Here is a 17,315-nt window from a genome sequence, read left to right on the forward strand (position 1 = left end):
TATGGAGGTGATTAACATTTTGACGAATAGGTGTATGCCATGTGTGCAAGAATGGTGGGTGTGTAAGAAGTGTGTAAGAGTGGTCAAAGGATGCACTCCCCCCCCCCCAAAACAAGAGGTGGACAATTTTATGATTTTCGGCCTTCCATAACTCCCACATATGATCTCCAATTTGAGCGGAGATCATAGATGTGCAATCTATGCGTCGAGCTCTTTCCATAGATATGCTATATGATATGGTTTTACTGTCTAGATTTTAAATTCCATTTTGGGGGGAAACTTTGAATTCAAATAAACTAGCCGTTTTGCCTGTTTGAATTCAAAAGTTGTCCTTTTATTATTTCTTAATACTAAAGGTCTGACTTCCTTAAGCTGCCAAATAAAGAGGCCCTCCTAGACCTCATTCTCTTCCTAATGGTAATGAAGATGGAGAAGATGGCAAGCTTAATCATTGAAGCATGGCTCTTGGTTGGCTTTTCATTCCATAGCCAAGAGTAGGCTATCACTTCTCAACAAGCTTGGAGAAGGAGATGGAGTTCATCTACTTTCACCAAGTGAGAATGCTTCAAAAACAATGAGTGCCATGTGAGAGGTGTAAACCCTCCAATCATACCCCTTGCTTGCTTTGGACGAGCCCCCCTTTTTGCTCAAGCCTGAAGCTTATTAGACCCCTCTCCCCCTAGCCAATCACATGCGCCATGCATTTCAAACACATGGGTAGTCTTGGGACAAGTGTCCTCCTTACCTCTTGAGAGAAAGAGCCTAAAAATATCTAGATATTTGTTGAATAGAACTAGAAGCTCATTGGACCCCTTTTAAGCCCAACCAATAGGATTCAAGCACACCATGTGGCTAAGCATAGGGAGAGTCTGACATGTGTCCATGTGCCCCTTGAGAAAAGGGGATGTCCTTTCGGTGAGTGGGAGGTTAAGTCAAAGATTCCCCTAACTTTGGGACTTTCCCCCTCCTTTGTAGGGTCTCTTTTTTACTCAAGCACCTTACACCCCATGCATGGGAAGATTCTCTTATAACCTTCCTCATCAAGCATGAAAAGCACCTCAAGCACCTTAGTCATCAAGCATGACAAGCACCTTCATCATTAAGCATGACAAGCACCTTAGTCATCAAGCACAACAAGCACATCAAGCACCTTAGTCATCAAGCACGACAAGCACCTTGAGAACCTTAGTCATCAAGCATGACAAGCACCTTAGTCACCAAGCAACAAGCACCTCAATCTTAGGTCGAGTTCCCACGAAAAGCTCAACCCTATCTTTCCTAAGGTCAAAGGACTTTTAACACTAGCCATTGTATGTCTTTAATGAAGCTAACCCTAAGTTCTTTTACTCTCCATTAACTAGCCTTGCTCTTTAACAGACCATCTCTCATTTGGACCCCTTTACCATTGGCCCCATGTTGAGATAGATCCGTAAGCACATGTCTATATTCTAACCCTTGTTCTCGTTTATTATCCCACATTAAATGATCAATTTAATAAGAGAAAATCATTTGGGTTGGTTAGATATCATATTTTATGACATCAAAGTAAAAACTAGGATACGAGAATCTTTTGGAATCATCAATTTACAATCTATAGCAAAGTACAGTATGAGAGTCCCACTCTAACTTGGAGCTCTTTTAGATTCCCAATTTGGTCCCAGTTCAAAAACCTTCCTCCCTGCTCCACATTACTTGATTGAAAATGGCATGGAGAAAGTCAATTTTACTTGCCCAAGACAAAACCAATTTATGAAAATCTTTGCTCTTTAGTGGTATGGATAGATCACCTCAACAAGGTTTGATCCAAGAAGTGGGTTGCAAGAAAATGGAGCCAAGACTTTCAATCCTTTCCTTGAGGTTTGTACTAGGAAGACACTGAAGAAACTGATATCTCTAGCACACTCCAATCCAAGAGCAAAAATAACATCTCCAATCCATGAGAAAAACTATCTCTAATCCACGAGGCACTCAACACCTCCCCTCAAACAAATGTATAAAACTGAGACCAAGCTAGTCCAAGCTATCTCCAAAAAAATACAATTGAAGGGGAAAGGCAAAACAAAAAATCTAGAGAATGTCGTCGTAGACTAGAAGGCTATTGACACCTTCTTCTTCATCTTCATCTTTGTCTTCGTTTCCCAAATACACTTTGGGCCTTGGATTTATGTTGGTGCTGCCTCTGTCCCTTTTGAAACACTTGGAAGAAAGATGACCCTTCTTCCTGCAAATGCTGCAAGTCTTCGATGCTAGACAATCCTTTGCTAAGTTCCCTTATTTGCCACACTTGAAACAAGTTTTGTTATTAGAGATAACTGAAAAATCTCCTCCCCTTGAAGTAGCATTCCTCCCTTGTTTATTCTTCTCGGGCATTAAAGAGTTGATGACATCTTGAAAATTTGTTGTTGGATTCCTTCTCCTCAATGATGGTCATGATCTGGCCAAAGCTAGGTGGTAAGGTTGCTAGAAGAACTACAATTTTGTCCTCCTTGGGTACTGCACTTCTTACATAAGCTAGTTGTGTGAGTGGTCATGATTTTGAGGCGATTGACCAAGTTTCAATATCTTCGGTATATTCCATTTGTAATTTGTATAGATCTTTCTTTAAGCTCACTTTGCTCTTCTTTGTCCTAGATCCAAAGTTTTCTTCTAGTGCTTCCCATGGAGATGATGAGGTATCACAATCATCAGTAAAGTGTACATAATTGTCATGTAGTGCAGTGATTAAGATCCCTAATGCCTGCTCATCCTTAGCTTGATTTTGTATTCTTATAGCTCGTGTCTGTATGTATGGTCCATCAATGGATGATGGATCAAATATGGTTGTCTTGATGATTCCCCATAGCCCCTTTTTCATTAACTTTCAACTTGATCTTCCAAGTGTGAACGCCCTCCCCATTAAATTTCATAATCCCTTTCTCTTCCATTGCTAATAGAGGGGTCTCAACTTAGGAGACTCTCCTAGCCAATGGCTACCTCATTACATGAGCACAAATACCCCTTAGGAGATGATATAAAATTTATTTTCAAGTTATTGTGCTTGGCTGCAATATTTTGAAGTTTTAATTGAGAGAGAGAGAGAGAGAGAGAGAGAGAGAGAGAGAGAGAGAAAGAGAGAATTCCCTTTCGTGAGTTCCTCTTCATCAGAGTGAAGCTCCTCTTCACAAAGATGTATTTCCCTTTACTTTGGTTGGTGATGCTTTACCTTAGAGTGTGAACCTTTGACACTTTGCTTGGAGCTTTGATAGCCTTTAAAACTTGTTGAAGTCCATTTTGAAGCTTTTGAATAACTTTTGGAGAAGTCCTTTTGAATGTGTTGGTGGTCCCATCATTGTTGAACTCCAGTGACCAACAAAATTATCAATCTAGAGGGATGAGCTACCCGGCTAGGGCATGGAAACACTCACACGATTAGTGAGCTAATCATGGCATCACCAATGGTTGGCTCTATGAGGTGAGCTTCTCAGCCTATGGAGGAGCTAAGCCACAATGAAGGGCAATCTCCACATCCACTTCTCTTCACCTCCAATTAGCCCAATCACACACACTAACAATTGCAAGATGCACACAACACTAATTCTATCATGTAACACACTAATGACAAGCACACACACATAGATCTATCGAGCACCACACTCCAATCAAACCTACATGCACACACAAGCAAGAGAGGGAAATCACACAATATTAGAGAGGTATTAACCACTAGCTAGTTAAGATCTAGATAATCTAAGCATCATAGGCAAGGAGAAGCTCAAGGACTCCATAGTCACACACCTCAAGGGCTCTCACCAAAGAGTGCTCTCAACAAATGAGCTTGAGAACCCCAATCTCTTTTACACACTGCCTTATATACCTAGGGTAAAAATATGCAATGTTCGAGTGTCCAAGGCCCTTAGGGCTCCACCACTTATTGAATACACTACCTAGGCACACTAACTGACCTGTTCTTTACAGCTTGGAACTCCCATTGAGCCCGTAACATAGTAAAATATTACAATGGCTTGAAATAAATTGGGAATTTACAATACATGACCATTTTGAGAGAATGTGGAAAATGTGTAACTCCAATCTTCACTGCTTCTTTGTATTTGTCCTTGATGTGCATTTGTACATCTTTGGCCTTTAGCAACTTTTGTTAACTAACGTTGACTCAATTAACATTCCCCCCTTTTGATTTTAGTGTTGGTCCTCGGGCACTGTTGTGAAAAGTGTCCATGGAGGTTGTGGAAGGTTTTTGATTGGTTGTTGATGGGATGATTATGTTCAATTGTCATTGAATTTGTTGATGAGGTTCAATTTACTGCAGCATCTGCATTGGTCTAAATAGTCTGATGTGAGAGACGATGTTGCATTTTTTTGTTGTAATAGCATAATGTTGAGGCTACTGTTTATTTATGAGAAGTATGTACAAGGGAACTAGAATGATGAGGTTCTAAATTAGGGTCTAATACATGGATGACCAAAGGGAAAAAACCAGTGGGAAAAAAGTGCCTTTGGGATATGCGCATTATCGGAGTACTTATTAGCATTGGAAATATTAATAAAGTACTCGAGGGATTATTTGATGATATATATAGACTTAAACAATGTGAGATCTGTGGAAGTTTATTGGGACAACGCCAATTTTCCAAGGTCAACACCAAGCGCTGGGGTGTGTCGAGCAGTCACCAAGCCTCCTATTTGCTCGGTGTTGACTCCATTGTTGCATGTAATGATTTTAACCCCGAGGTCAATACCAAGTGATAGGGAGCGTTGGGCAGTCCCCAAGATTCCTATTTTAACCCCAAGGTCAATACCAAGCTATAGGGAGCGTTGGGCGTTGGGCAGTCCCCAAGATTACTATTTGCCCAGTATTGACTCAACTGCATTTTTGTAATCCCATCACCATGGTCTTCATCTTCGGTTATACCAAGGTCAACACCAAGTGATAGGGAGCATTGGGCAGTCCCCAAGCTTCCTATTTGCCCAGTATTGACTCAATTCAATGAATTGTCTTTCCGTTGTCAGATATCATGCCCCAAGGTCTTTTTTAACGCTTGTAATGGCTTTAACACCATGGTATCAACACCAAGCAATAGGGAGCTTGTGCACTCACCAAGCTTCTTATTCGCTCAGTATTGACTCCACTGCATAACTTGTCAGTTAGCATGACATTGGTTTGTCTATTGTAGTCCACTCAAGGTGCATAGGTGGTAGCAAAAAGAGTGTCTACTGCATATGTCCAATAATGGGACATCTTATTTATGCATACACAAAAATGCATGGGAAACAATATGCTTTGCAAGAAAGATTTTGAGGGGTTCTTCAGAAAGATGGTGTAGCTATAAAAGCATATGACATGGCTTTGCAAGCTGGCACCCCTTTAAGAATGGTTTTCTTTGACAAGGATATGTGCTCTCATCTTACTGTGCACTTTGCGTGAGTGTTGGAATCTACGACACTCCACCAATTGTAAATTAATAGACTTAGACTCTTATGCTCATCTCATCCAGCATCATCAACATGATTTAGATATGCTCAACTCTTCCACCTTGAGCGTAAGCCTAATAACTACGACTCGTAGTACAGAGTTTAATATGACTTGAAGCTTTGGGACTAATGCTTTGCTCATTTTATGGCTCAGTAGCCAAAATCTGACTATGCCAAAGAGTGTTTTTTGCACCATGGCGACTTGACTTTTTACATTCTTGTGCTTAGTACAAACATTTCTTCAGGTAAAATTAAGCTTGAATCCTCAAAAAGAGGATTAGTGAAGGACCAAGTTGGCATTGAAGGTTTCTTTTGCCATATCTGTTTTATCATATTTGAATCAAAAGCTTTGGTGATTGGGTTTTCCTTCTTTGACTGTGAAGACTCCACTATCTTTTTGATTCTCCAATTGGGCATGTTGTAAGAAGTCTTTGATGTTGTTGTAGGCCTTTGTTGGCTGTCGGCATCTGGCTTTTGACTCGGAGCATTGGAAGACTTAGGAATCCAAATCTCTTGATGACCTTTGTATCTCCATTACTGACTTTGTTGAGCTCTAGGTCTTGCTGAGCTCTTGAGATCTTCATGCAGGTCTGGTGTAGCTGCAATTGGCTTGTGGTTGACTGGTAGCCAAATCTTTGTATAACCTCTATAGAATCCTTGTCCAAGTGGAACATTCTTTGAGATCCGTCCCTGTTTTGTATCCTCTGGAGAGTTGTGGTAGACTTTATCATCTTTCAATCTTGTTCTGTTTTATACCTGCTTCTTAGATATCCTAGGATATTGTCGAAGTTGATACCTAATGGGCCTTCTTACTTGGGAGGGACTTGAAGCTACTTCATATGCTCTAACCTGCGGTTTTGGTACCTATATATGTCTGTTACCTCCATAGTACTCCTGTTCTTTTAAGCTCCATTGTAATGCTATCCATCCCATGTGTTTGTCTTTCTATGTTGATTTCTCGTCCTTAATCCAAACTAGATCACTGACTTTGACTAAACTGCTCGAAACAAACACTTGCTTGACTTTACTTTTCTTTCTTGAGTACTTTGGCTAACATACCTTTGATTTTTTGGGTGTCTCCTTAGAGGTTTTAGTTGGGTCATCAATTGACTTGAAGTTTTGAAAGCCTGACTTGCTTGAAGCATCTGATCCATGAGGGTTATTTGATGTAGAGGCATACGCTATCACACCTTTTGTGCTAATTAGTGGAAGTTCCACTTTAGCCTTACCTTTGTCTGCACGATTTGTCTTTGATCCTTGTGACTTCTGCAACTCTGAATCTAGCATTAATGGTATCTGTAAATGTTGTTGGCTACCTCTTGAAGAAGAGAGTATTAGCATTTTATCTTCTTTGTAGGCCCTGGGTTGGTCTAACCACTAATGTCCAAGGATGACATCTTCAAGCATTTCCTTTGAAGGCTTCACCTGAAACTTTACCTGCTCTTCATGATTTTGGATGCTAGGGGTAGCAACCATTTCTTTTTTACTTGGCTTGCCCTAAGTAATCTCTAGAATGAACTGAATGTTTTCTGCAACCATATTGCACTTTGATTCGTTATCCAGTAGAGCATTGCATCTGACACTTGCTATTGCCTGATTTTCTTTAAGCTTTTCTGAAGTTCTATTCGATGGAGATGAATCATCTTCAATAAGCTTTGATTTGACATCGATCTCCATTTTAACTGTGCTTGAGGACCTTGTGCTATCATCGGCAGGTGACTAGTCTTGGTCTTCATTCTTTTTTGTCTCTGAAGTCTGCATATTGTTTACATTCTGTATCTCTAACATCTTCTGGGCCATTGTCATTCCCATTATGACGTCGTCTGGCATATCCTTTGCTGTGATCACATGAAATTGAGCTATGATGAACTATGAACTTACTTCAATGGTGGTGGAGATAATTCCTCAGTATTTTGCTCATTTATCTCCTGATATGCTCACAAATTCAGGGGCATCTTCTAGCTATGGTTGGCCACATCTTTTCCAAGTATGAAAAGACATGAGGTTCTTGTTTAGTTGAAAATCTAGCTTTATTTTTCTTGAGAGTTTATCTTCATTCTCAGCAACAAATGTTTCACTTGATCATCTCAGTAGTGGTTGTGTCCTTTGGTTGAGCTTTATTTGCAGTTTCTTTGCTTTGACCACCTGCTTCAATTGATGTTGACTCCATTGGCCGTAATATTGTACTTTTTGTTTGCAATTGTTGAGAATTTTCTATCTGCATCTGAGTAACCTTTGATCTTAGAAGATACACTTTACTTTCTAGAAAAATCTGTCTCTTTGGAGGATATTTTGGTGGTGACCTTTGTATAGCTTTCTTGACTTTATCTTCTATTGACTTTGACTTTTCTGTTACCTATTCTGGCAGCTTAAGGCTTTGCGTCATCTTGAGATAGTCTTTGACTTTAGTCAAGCCATCCGTAGGGGTTTGTACAAGGTCATGATCTTGTTGATATTCGGTACCATGTGCATCTTAATATGCATATGTAAGCTTGATCACATGTAACTGTTTGAACACTATTGGATTTGTTGGCTTTTGGCTTTGACTTGTGGAGATCAGCTGAAACTTTTGTCCATGATGATCTTCATAGAAGCATTTGTCTGCAGATTCTGAGGGAATATGGGTCAATTGGAAACTTCCAACAACCATATGATCTTTCAATGGATCTGCTTTGAAGGGGTCTGTTGACTAGAGGCTCTAGGGCTTCTAGCTGACATTGTGGTTCTTGGTACATAAGCTGAGCTTGATGGATTTACAGCTCCCCCCTTCCTAGGGTGAGCACTATAGCCTGCTTCATTGTACGCGTTCAAATTGTTTGGCTCTCGTTTAGTCTCACCATTTGGGACTGTGAAGGTACACTTTGGGTAGCATTGTTGATGTTTGGCATCTATAAACCTTTTTCATAGGTTCCTATGTATCTCCATGAAACATGACAAATTATTCTCCAACTCCAGCTGTAAATAGAATTATCTTTGCCCTGATATTGTCTATCCCATGGGTATCCTATGATATGAGCTTTTGTGGTTTCAGGACCCAAGGCATCATAGATGCTAGAATCTCGTCTATATCTACGACTGTTTTGGTCAACGTATATGCACGTTTGGTTACAACATCGGATGGAGGAGAGTTTGGCTCTGAACAGATTTTTGGGTTCACTTGGGTAATATCCTTTAGCTCTAGAGAGGATGGGCTATAATAGATTATTTCATCTGAAATGAACCATCCTTTCTGATCTATCACTGGATGCACTTCTATGAGCTGGTATGTGGGCCGTTCAAACATTGGTTGATCCTTTTTGTATAATTTTCCTTTTTGGTCTACATAGTGTGTATATGAATCATGGGTGGCATACAAGGCTAACAACATTCTGTTTGATGTGTCTCTTAGACTCATGAATGATTGCACACTTGTGGCAGTGGATACCTAATCATTTGCAAACCTAACAGTCTTTTCAACATTCGGTGATATCTGGACATCTTGACCAAATTCATGCAAGAATTTGTTGTTCAAAGAATCAATTTTAAGCTTTTCAGGTGTCCGGAAGAAAAACACGTATTTCCAGTGTAATGGACGGGCCAAGTCCCATGATGTGGTCTTTAATAAAGTGAGGCCTTTTAAAAGTTATAATAAGCTAGGGGCTTTTCTAGTAATACAATGTGTGTGTGTGTGTGTGTGTGTGTGTTCTCTCTCATCCCCCTAGCTTTAGGGCTCGCCCCCTCCTTTGTAGGGATGATGTTGACTTTTGGAACACAAGCAACTTAGCCAGCAAAAGCATGACAAAGCACCTCAAGATTCGGTAGTGTTCCCACAAGCACCTCAAGCTCCCTCGCTGGCAAGCAGAACAAGCACCTCAAGCATCTTAGTCAGAAAGCACGACAAGCACCTCAAGCACCTTAGTCATCAAGCACAACTAGCACCTCAAGCTTGGGTAGGGTTCCCATCTCAAGCACACCCTAGCTTACCTAAGGTCAAAGGACTTTTAACATTAACCTTTGGAGGTATTCAATGAATCTAACCCTAAGGTCTTTAAGCTCCATTGGCTAGCCTTGCTCTTTGATAGATCATCTCTCTTTTGGACCCCTTTACCATTGGCCACATGTTGAGGTAGACCCGTAAGCACATGTCTATATTCTAGCCCTTGTTCTTGTTTATTCCTCACATTAAATGATCAGTTTCATTAGGAAGAGAATGGGATCTAGGAGGGCCTCTTTATTTGGCAACTTAACACTAGAATGGTAATAGGACACTTTTATGTCCTTGGACACTTTTGTGTCGTGTTAAGTGACCATTTTTCTTGAATTATTTGAAGAGTATGAAAATGAATTTCTAGGTGCTATATATCCACAAAGTTGCCTTATGAGATGAAAAAAACTTAACATTTTTTTTGGAGTATCGATCTCACAATTAACCTTACTCTTGCACAACATTTTTTAACCTAAACTGTGTGAAAAAACGGGTCCTGTTTTTGGTTTTTTTTCAAATTTTGGCAACTATACCACTCTAAACTTCATGTTTGTGACGTTTAGATGGCTAGAGGTTAGGCCTTCATAGTTCTCAACATGTTTTGATGCTTGTAGGGAGAGCTAAGTGTTAAAATTGAAAGTTATGACCAATTTACAAGAATTGCATAATCCTGTTTTTTGGCCAAAATTAGCACTTTTATGATTTTTTGGTGGCTTTCTTGATATCCAAATTCAATTTTGATTGTGTAAGTGTAATGTATAACATAAAGCTAATCTTCCTTGAGTTTTGGGAGACCTAATATGCTATAGAGCATAGTATATGATGATGGTTGAGTTTTTTAATTGCTGAAGAATACGATACATTTAAAAGTAGCAAGTATAACTTTCTCAATATTGCTAGTTTCTTAGGCCAATTGTGTGTATTTTGTAGGTAGTAACCATATCTAATCATAGACTACAAACTTGGCTAGATATTGAGTAGTTTCTATGGGTTTCTAGAGGTCATAATGCTAAACCCAGTTTTTTCATGTTTGTTGTATTTAGCACTTTATCATTTGCCCCCAAGGTTCCAATTGTAAGAGATCCATTATCCTTTTGACATGCTCCATGGCTCCTTTTGAATCCAAAGGCCCAAAGAGAACTAAGAAAACATGTATATAGTATCTGTATTGAGCGTGACTATAGAAACTTTGATGATAGGTCCGCAGAATGGCAAAAATGCAACATTTTTGTACCTATTTTTTTGCCAAAAAAAATTAGTGAGGTAAAAGAAACCATATGTTTTGATCACCAACAGATTGAAGTTAACGGGGCGTTTTATCGCATGTCCTACAAAAATCCCCACTCTTATTTATATGCAATCAACCGTAAGAAATTGTTGTTTTCGGCAAAATGCACTGGTCCATCAACCTTGAAGGCTTGTAGTGACAAAGGGATGAGAAAACTTACAAGTTTCTCATTTTTTCCATATGTAGTAGTTATTGAACTATAAGCTCATGAAAGCATTTTTCAAAATGAGTGGATCTAGTATGGTTTTGGAAATTTTTTCCAAAACCCTGAAAGGACACTTTTATGTCTTGTTCGGTTACCATTCTAGTGTTAAGGAAGTCAAACCTTTAGTATTAAGAAAGTAATAAAATGAAAGCTTTTGAATTTAAACAGGAAAAACTGATAGTTTATTTGAGTTCAAAGTTTCCCCCCAAATGAAATTTAAAATCTAGGGGGTAAAACCATATCATGTAGCATATCTATGGAAAGAGCTCGATGCGTAGATTGCAGATCTATGATATCCTCTCAAAGTGAAGATCATGTGTGGGAGTTATGGAAGACCGAAAATCATTAAAAAAATTCACTTTCTTTTTGGGGGGGAAAGTGCATCCTTTGACCACTCTTACACATCTCTTACACAACCACCATGCTTGCACACATGGCGTACACCTATTTGTCAACATGTTAATCACCTCCATAAGATCATGGAAAATAAAGAGGCCCTCCTACACCCCATCCTCTTCCTAATGTAATATGATAAAATCATTTGGACTGGTTAGATATTAGATTTTATGGCAGGTGTTATGTGAAAATTCCGCACGAGCAAAGAGTTATGGTCAAAATATAGCTTGTTGTCCATTGCACAGTCAAAATTTTGGACCCCATGTTCCTTTGAGAACCAGCATATAGATTCATTAGATGAACGAACCCAAATTAACCAAATCAAAACCTTGATTAAACTTGCTAATAAATGTATTTAGATCACTCATATCACTTTATGAGTGCAATTTATTAATCATTTCTTGTACGCGGTTACCTACACGTACATGGGTGCTACCTAGGGGGAATACCATATGACGTCTTGAGTTTGATGAGTGGTTCACATATGTTTAATGGTTTTTTTTGATGAGTTGATTTGAAGTGTTTGATATTCATAAACTTATATCAGGTCGATTTCTTGATTTGTAATTCTATCATGATATGTGTAAAGGCCCATGTGAGGCTGTTAACCCTCACGCACATTTCTATCACCTACGACAGACGCCGTATTATTTATTTGGTCGAGTCACGTGTGAGGTCCCCACCCCGTCGTATCAAACAACGGATCTGATGGTAAACCTGGTGGCCACTAGATCTATTGCGGAAGCAAACAAAATGGTTCAGGATTCGACTAGCGGACGATCTCTCATCACAAAGTGAGTCGAGTTCGAGCCTACTAGCAGGGAGATCTAGCTCCACCTCGCAGGGGAAGCGTACTCGAACTATCTAGTGATCCTAAGATCCACCTTCCAAGAGGAGAGAAACCCCGAGCACCTTTTTCCCCATGTTTCAGAGGCACGTACACTCGAGATTTCACCGCTCTAGGGGCAATGAGTATTACTAATATCGAAGTAAGCACAATGGGGACAGAGAGTTCCCGACCAATCGGGACCACCCATCTCGTAGGCATTGGCAACCTGAGCCAAGCCCCCACTTTCCACCCCCACACTCACACTTCCTTGTGTGACCTAATTACTACCACAAAGGTTGTTCAACATAAAGATTCCTTGTTTAATTCCGAATCACATTGTTCGTTAATACAGCCCTTCAACCAGTATTGCAAACAACACCAAGACAGAATTCTAGTAAAAATTATACTCAAACTTATTCATAAAAATTCCAATGTTCTGGAGGTACAACATCCCTCCTCCAGCGAGAGTTTACTCCTCCCGTTGTCGCCTAGATGCCCATACAACTAGGTATGTCCACCGCATAGAAAGCACGACATGGACATTCCCACCGCTTAACCAGCAGACGTGGGTTCCCACCGCTTAACCAGCAGTCGTGGGTATCCACCGCTTAACCAGCAGTCGTGGATTCAAGAGCCCTTAACCAGGAACTCTGCCCCTGTGATCAGGAGGGGGTTCATGACTAATTCAACATTGGAAATTGAATGAACATGCCGAGCTAAATTTTCCCTAGCAAACATTCTTTCCTCTTGCAAACAGCATACCCATCAATCATTTCTTTCCTACTTTATACTTAAATGTACTATGCTGTCAATGCCGAGGTTCTGTCGGATTTCTCCAACATGTTCGGGGATATGTTCATTCCTAACTAATCGTATGCAATGTTAATTAAACAACTTGAATAGAAATTGGGACCTACCTCTTCCATTTCTTCGTCAATAGCCCGTGAGATGGCCGGTATTTGCTCGTCCATGGGAACCTTTCCTTTTCCGTTGACATTGCTTGTTCCCGCCTCGCGGTCGTGGGCTCCACCGAAGCAAGTTCTCTTAACCGGGGCCATTTTTCTCACTACTTAAATGATAGACTTGACAAAAAAAGAGCTAAGGTCCGAGATTAACATGACAAACCAATCGGCAGATTAGATTTATTAAAGACTTCTCCTTATGCACGAGGTTAGATTTTTCCCTTTTTGCCCTAGCAATTTTAAGGGTAATTCTGTATCCACCCTATGGGAAACGACTCTAAGGTTAATTACTTGGCTTAGATGATTAAGAAATTCAGAGTTTTTCTAATTGATTCACGAAAGATATGAAGTAAGCAAGCTCATTCATTTCCCTAGAGCAATGTGAAGGTGCAGAGTGACCGCAGGCATGTGTGATGAAAAAACCTTCTTCTTATTGGACTAATGACGGATTAATTTTCAGCCTTAATCGCATCTAAATGTGGGAGAAGATTAAGTATAATTTAATTACAACTCTATTGAGTAGTGAAAGATTGAATTCTGACAAATCTACACTATTACTAGCTGACAATTTATTGACTATACCACCTAGAGAGAGAATCTTTCCTAATCATGCATTAATCCTTGATTAAGGATGATGAATGGCTGAATAAATTAACCAAATGAATGATAATTATGTAATGAAGTATAGCTATGAAAACTTATAGAGCAGCTATAGAGAATTATAGCTAAAAGTAGGCATAGTAGACAAAAATTATGAGTGGGTAATGATGACATTAAGAAGAGCAGTAATTAAACCATAATTACCGTGATTAGGGGCTAAGAATCCTCTTAAATTTCTGATGCAATGAATCCTCAAGATGGGAATTTCGGCAGCACCTCCCTCCTTGCTTCTCCTTCAAAAGCTGTGTGTGTGTCGGCAGCACCTTCCCAGTGGGTGTGTGAGTATGCAATGTGTGTGTGTGAGCATATGTGTGTGTGTGTGTGTGTGTGTGTGTGTGTGTGTGTGTGTGTGTGTGTGTGTGTGTGTGTGTGTGTGTGTGTGTGTGTGTGCAGGTCTTTAAATAGGCTCCTACAGGCTGAAAATCGATATGGGTTGCTAAATGCATCTGGGAGCTTCTCCAGTTAAGCATGGCAAGTCCAGTTCTCTGCCCACCAAGTGTCAGGTTGGCTTGGTTAACTGGTTCTGAGACTGAGTTGCAGGCTTGGCAGCTTTCCCAAGACTCCCACAAAGCAAGAGGGCGCCCCCTAGCTGCTAAAGATGATATGGAGTGGCCTGGGACCTGTTCCCACACAGTCCCGGGCTCCCGGTACCTCCCCGGACAATTTTTAGGAAATTTGGTTCTAGGCTAAAACGGGTCATAGAAATCGGATTTTGATGCCGTAAATTGCCATACGAAGCTCTAACTAAGGCGTACTGGCCCGAGTACCTCCCATATTTAGCAGCCCCTGGGGTCCGAAAATGCATTTTTTTCAAATTCGGGGTACAGGTGTAGATTTTTGAGACGGTCAAAACTAGACGGGTCGGGTGACCAAAAACTTACTATATTTGGAAAATTTTCACAAAAATTATTTTAATTCACATTTCGAAGCTTTATTACATTTTAAACATCATGGCACTGACAGAATTCGGAAAACTGCTAAAAATAGTAACTTTTTTCCATTATGATCATTTCATGGTACAAGGGTGCTCCTTTTGGTTGGGGTCAGAGACCTTACATCACACATCGGGCTTGTCGGTCCAATAGAAAATGGGTAAGAGTGATCTCCGATGAGAGGCGCACTCTAACTGGAACATTCAAGGGATTAGTTGGCTAAGCATGGGCGCCCAAGTGTGAATGGGGCGAGCTCATATAAAAGTCACCTAAACCTTAAAAAAACTCATTCTCTCATTTGTGCAATTGAAGAGTGCTATTGCTCCATCTTCTTCTTCTTCTCCTTGTGTGTGTGTGTATGCGTGAGAGAGAGTGTGCGATCAAGCATTGCAATGACGGCACGGCGATGGCAAGGCGGTTTAGTACAGCACAGCGGTAGCTCCTTCTTCTTCGTGGCAAGGAATCCTTCATGAAGGCAAGCATAGGGCGGTGAGTGACACACCCTTGCTCTCTTGAGCTTGCTAGATTAGTCTAGTTGTGTGCTTGGAGCCATTTGTGGCTCGCACACAGTGTATCGTCAAGTCCCTTGCATTGACACGTGTGACAGACGCGCACATTTGTGGCGCCGTTGTCGGGGAATGCCTTGCATTAAGCTTGAGTAGCACTCTACGTTACTTTGTGGTGCATTTTGAAATATAGGAAAGGTAGAGAAGGAAGGTGTGTGTGTTGAGAAGGAGTTTGTTTTGCTATTGTGTATTGTTTTACTAATAAGGTATTGAAAGGTATTGTGTTTTTTATATTCATAAGGTGTTTTCTCTGTGATAAGGTGTTAGGATTAAGGTAGTAGATCCATAATGTTAGTTCTGTGTAAAGTACAGTAAGTAGTTATGTTAGCTAATGAGTTGATGTAGTACATGGAGGAATATTGGGGACAAGTCAAACCGGTTTATCAAGTAGCTGCTCTTGCTACAAGAGGCCAAAATATCAATTACACTGCTAAGAGACCACCACTTCAATGTTGTGTGTGGAGGTCCACATCATGTGGCCGAGTGTCCTATTAGGCTACAAAAGAATGCCACACTAATGCAAACCAATCAAGCGAGTACGTCTTTAATGCTGATACTCATGTGTAATTGATGTGGCATGGATCATTTGATTGCCCAATGTCCAAATAATCCAAATGCACCAAAGATCACGTCATTAAAATTGATTGAGGTTACCAAGGAGCCATCACAAAGTACACCTGCGGTACCAGTAAACATACTCACACGATGGATGCTCCAAAAACAAAATTATATTCTTGAGGAAACAGACACGGCATCAATTGCCCAATCTCGGAAAAAGAAGAAAACATGAAGGAAGAGATTGCAAAAAGCAGCGAAGTCAGACCCCAGTTCAAAGACCAACATAGGGACTGGTGATGAGCCCATATATATGAACGATGTTGAAGAGGATTCTGATTTAGGTGAAACCATGAGACCAAAAAGACCACGAAGATAGAAACCAACAAGGAAGATCTTCATGAGCCACAATGGCCAAGATCCAAGAAGAAGATAGGAACTTATCCAAACCCTACAGAGGAGATCGAGCTAGTTAAGCAATTTAGGAGTTTGGGAGAAGAACCCAAAGGGATCTAGAGCCAGCACATAGGTAGATCCAGATCACAGACATCGTGTTCCCTATGCAACAACAACCTCACCAAGTCCATAGACCCTTAGCCATACCTAGTGTCATCCAAGAAGAAAGTGACTTAAAGTCATGGGAAAGTGGGCGCACTCACTGCTTGATGGAAAGAATGTTTACAGAGTAGCTACCTAATCCTATCAAAGAAATGGAGCTCCCATCTTCCCCACGTCAAGGGACTGAAGCCCAAAATGTGTCATTAAACATTGCCAAATTGATGGGTTTTGTGTCTTTCGAAGTTAGAACCACCACCATGTCCAAACTATATAAAGACCCTGAGCTAGTCTCAGCTCTTCGAGCCTTCCTCAATGGAGAACTGAAGTTTGGGCTACCACAATTTGCCCAGATGGATGGAGCTGGGGAGATGCCAATAGAGGAGGAACACTTAGATCCACAACCCAAACCTAGATGAGAACCTTGTGGTAGAAATACATGTTAACAAGTTGGGACAATACTTTGAGGGTGATGAATCCAATGCAAACAATACCAATCACTACTAAGGGATTAACTATGAAGGGAATCCTTGATGGTGGCGTTGGGGTTAGCATTATGACTAAAAAGTGCTGGGAAACTATGGGAAGACCTCACCTTGCAAGCACAACCATAGTAATGAAGATGGCCAATGGGTCTATTGTTAAACCTATTGGGATGCTAGAAGATCTCAAGATCAAGGTCTTTGGACATAGAATAAGAGTTACCTTCATTATTATGGATTTCTCCAAGCACACTATGGCATCTGAGATGATCTTAGGACGTCCTTTCATGAGGGAAGAAAAAATTGTGCATGACTGGTCTAAAAACAATGTCTACCTACAGGTCCAAGATTTTGTCATTCGAGTGGATCTTGTAACTGGTCGAGCACATCCCCTAGGAAATAAGTTTATGATTGATCATAGATCTGACACCACAGTTCACTCGACCCCATTG

The sequence above is a fragment of the Adiantum capillus-veneris genome, chromosome 25 (assembly GCF_014529385.1).
Source record: "Adiantum capillus-veneris isolate H3 chromosome 25, ASM1452938v2, whole genome shotgun sequence".
NCBI classification, from domain to species: domain Eukaryota; kingdom Viridiplantae; phylum Streptophyta; class Polypodiopsida; order Polypodiales; family Pteridaceae; genus Adiantum; species Adiantum capillus-veneris.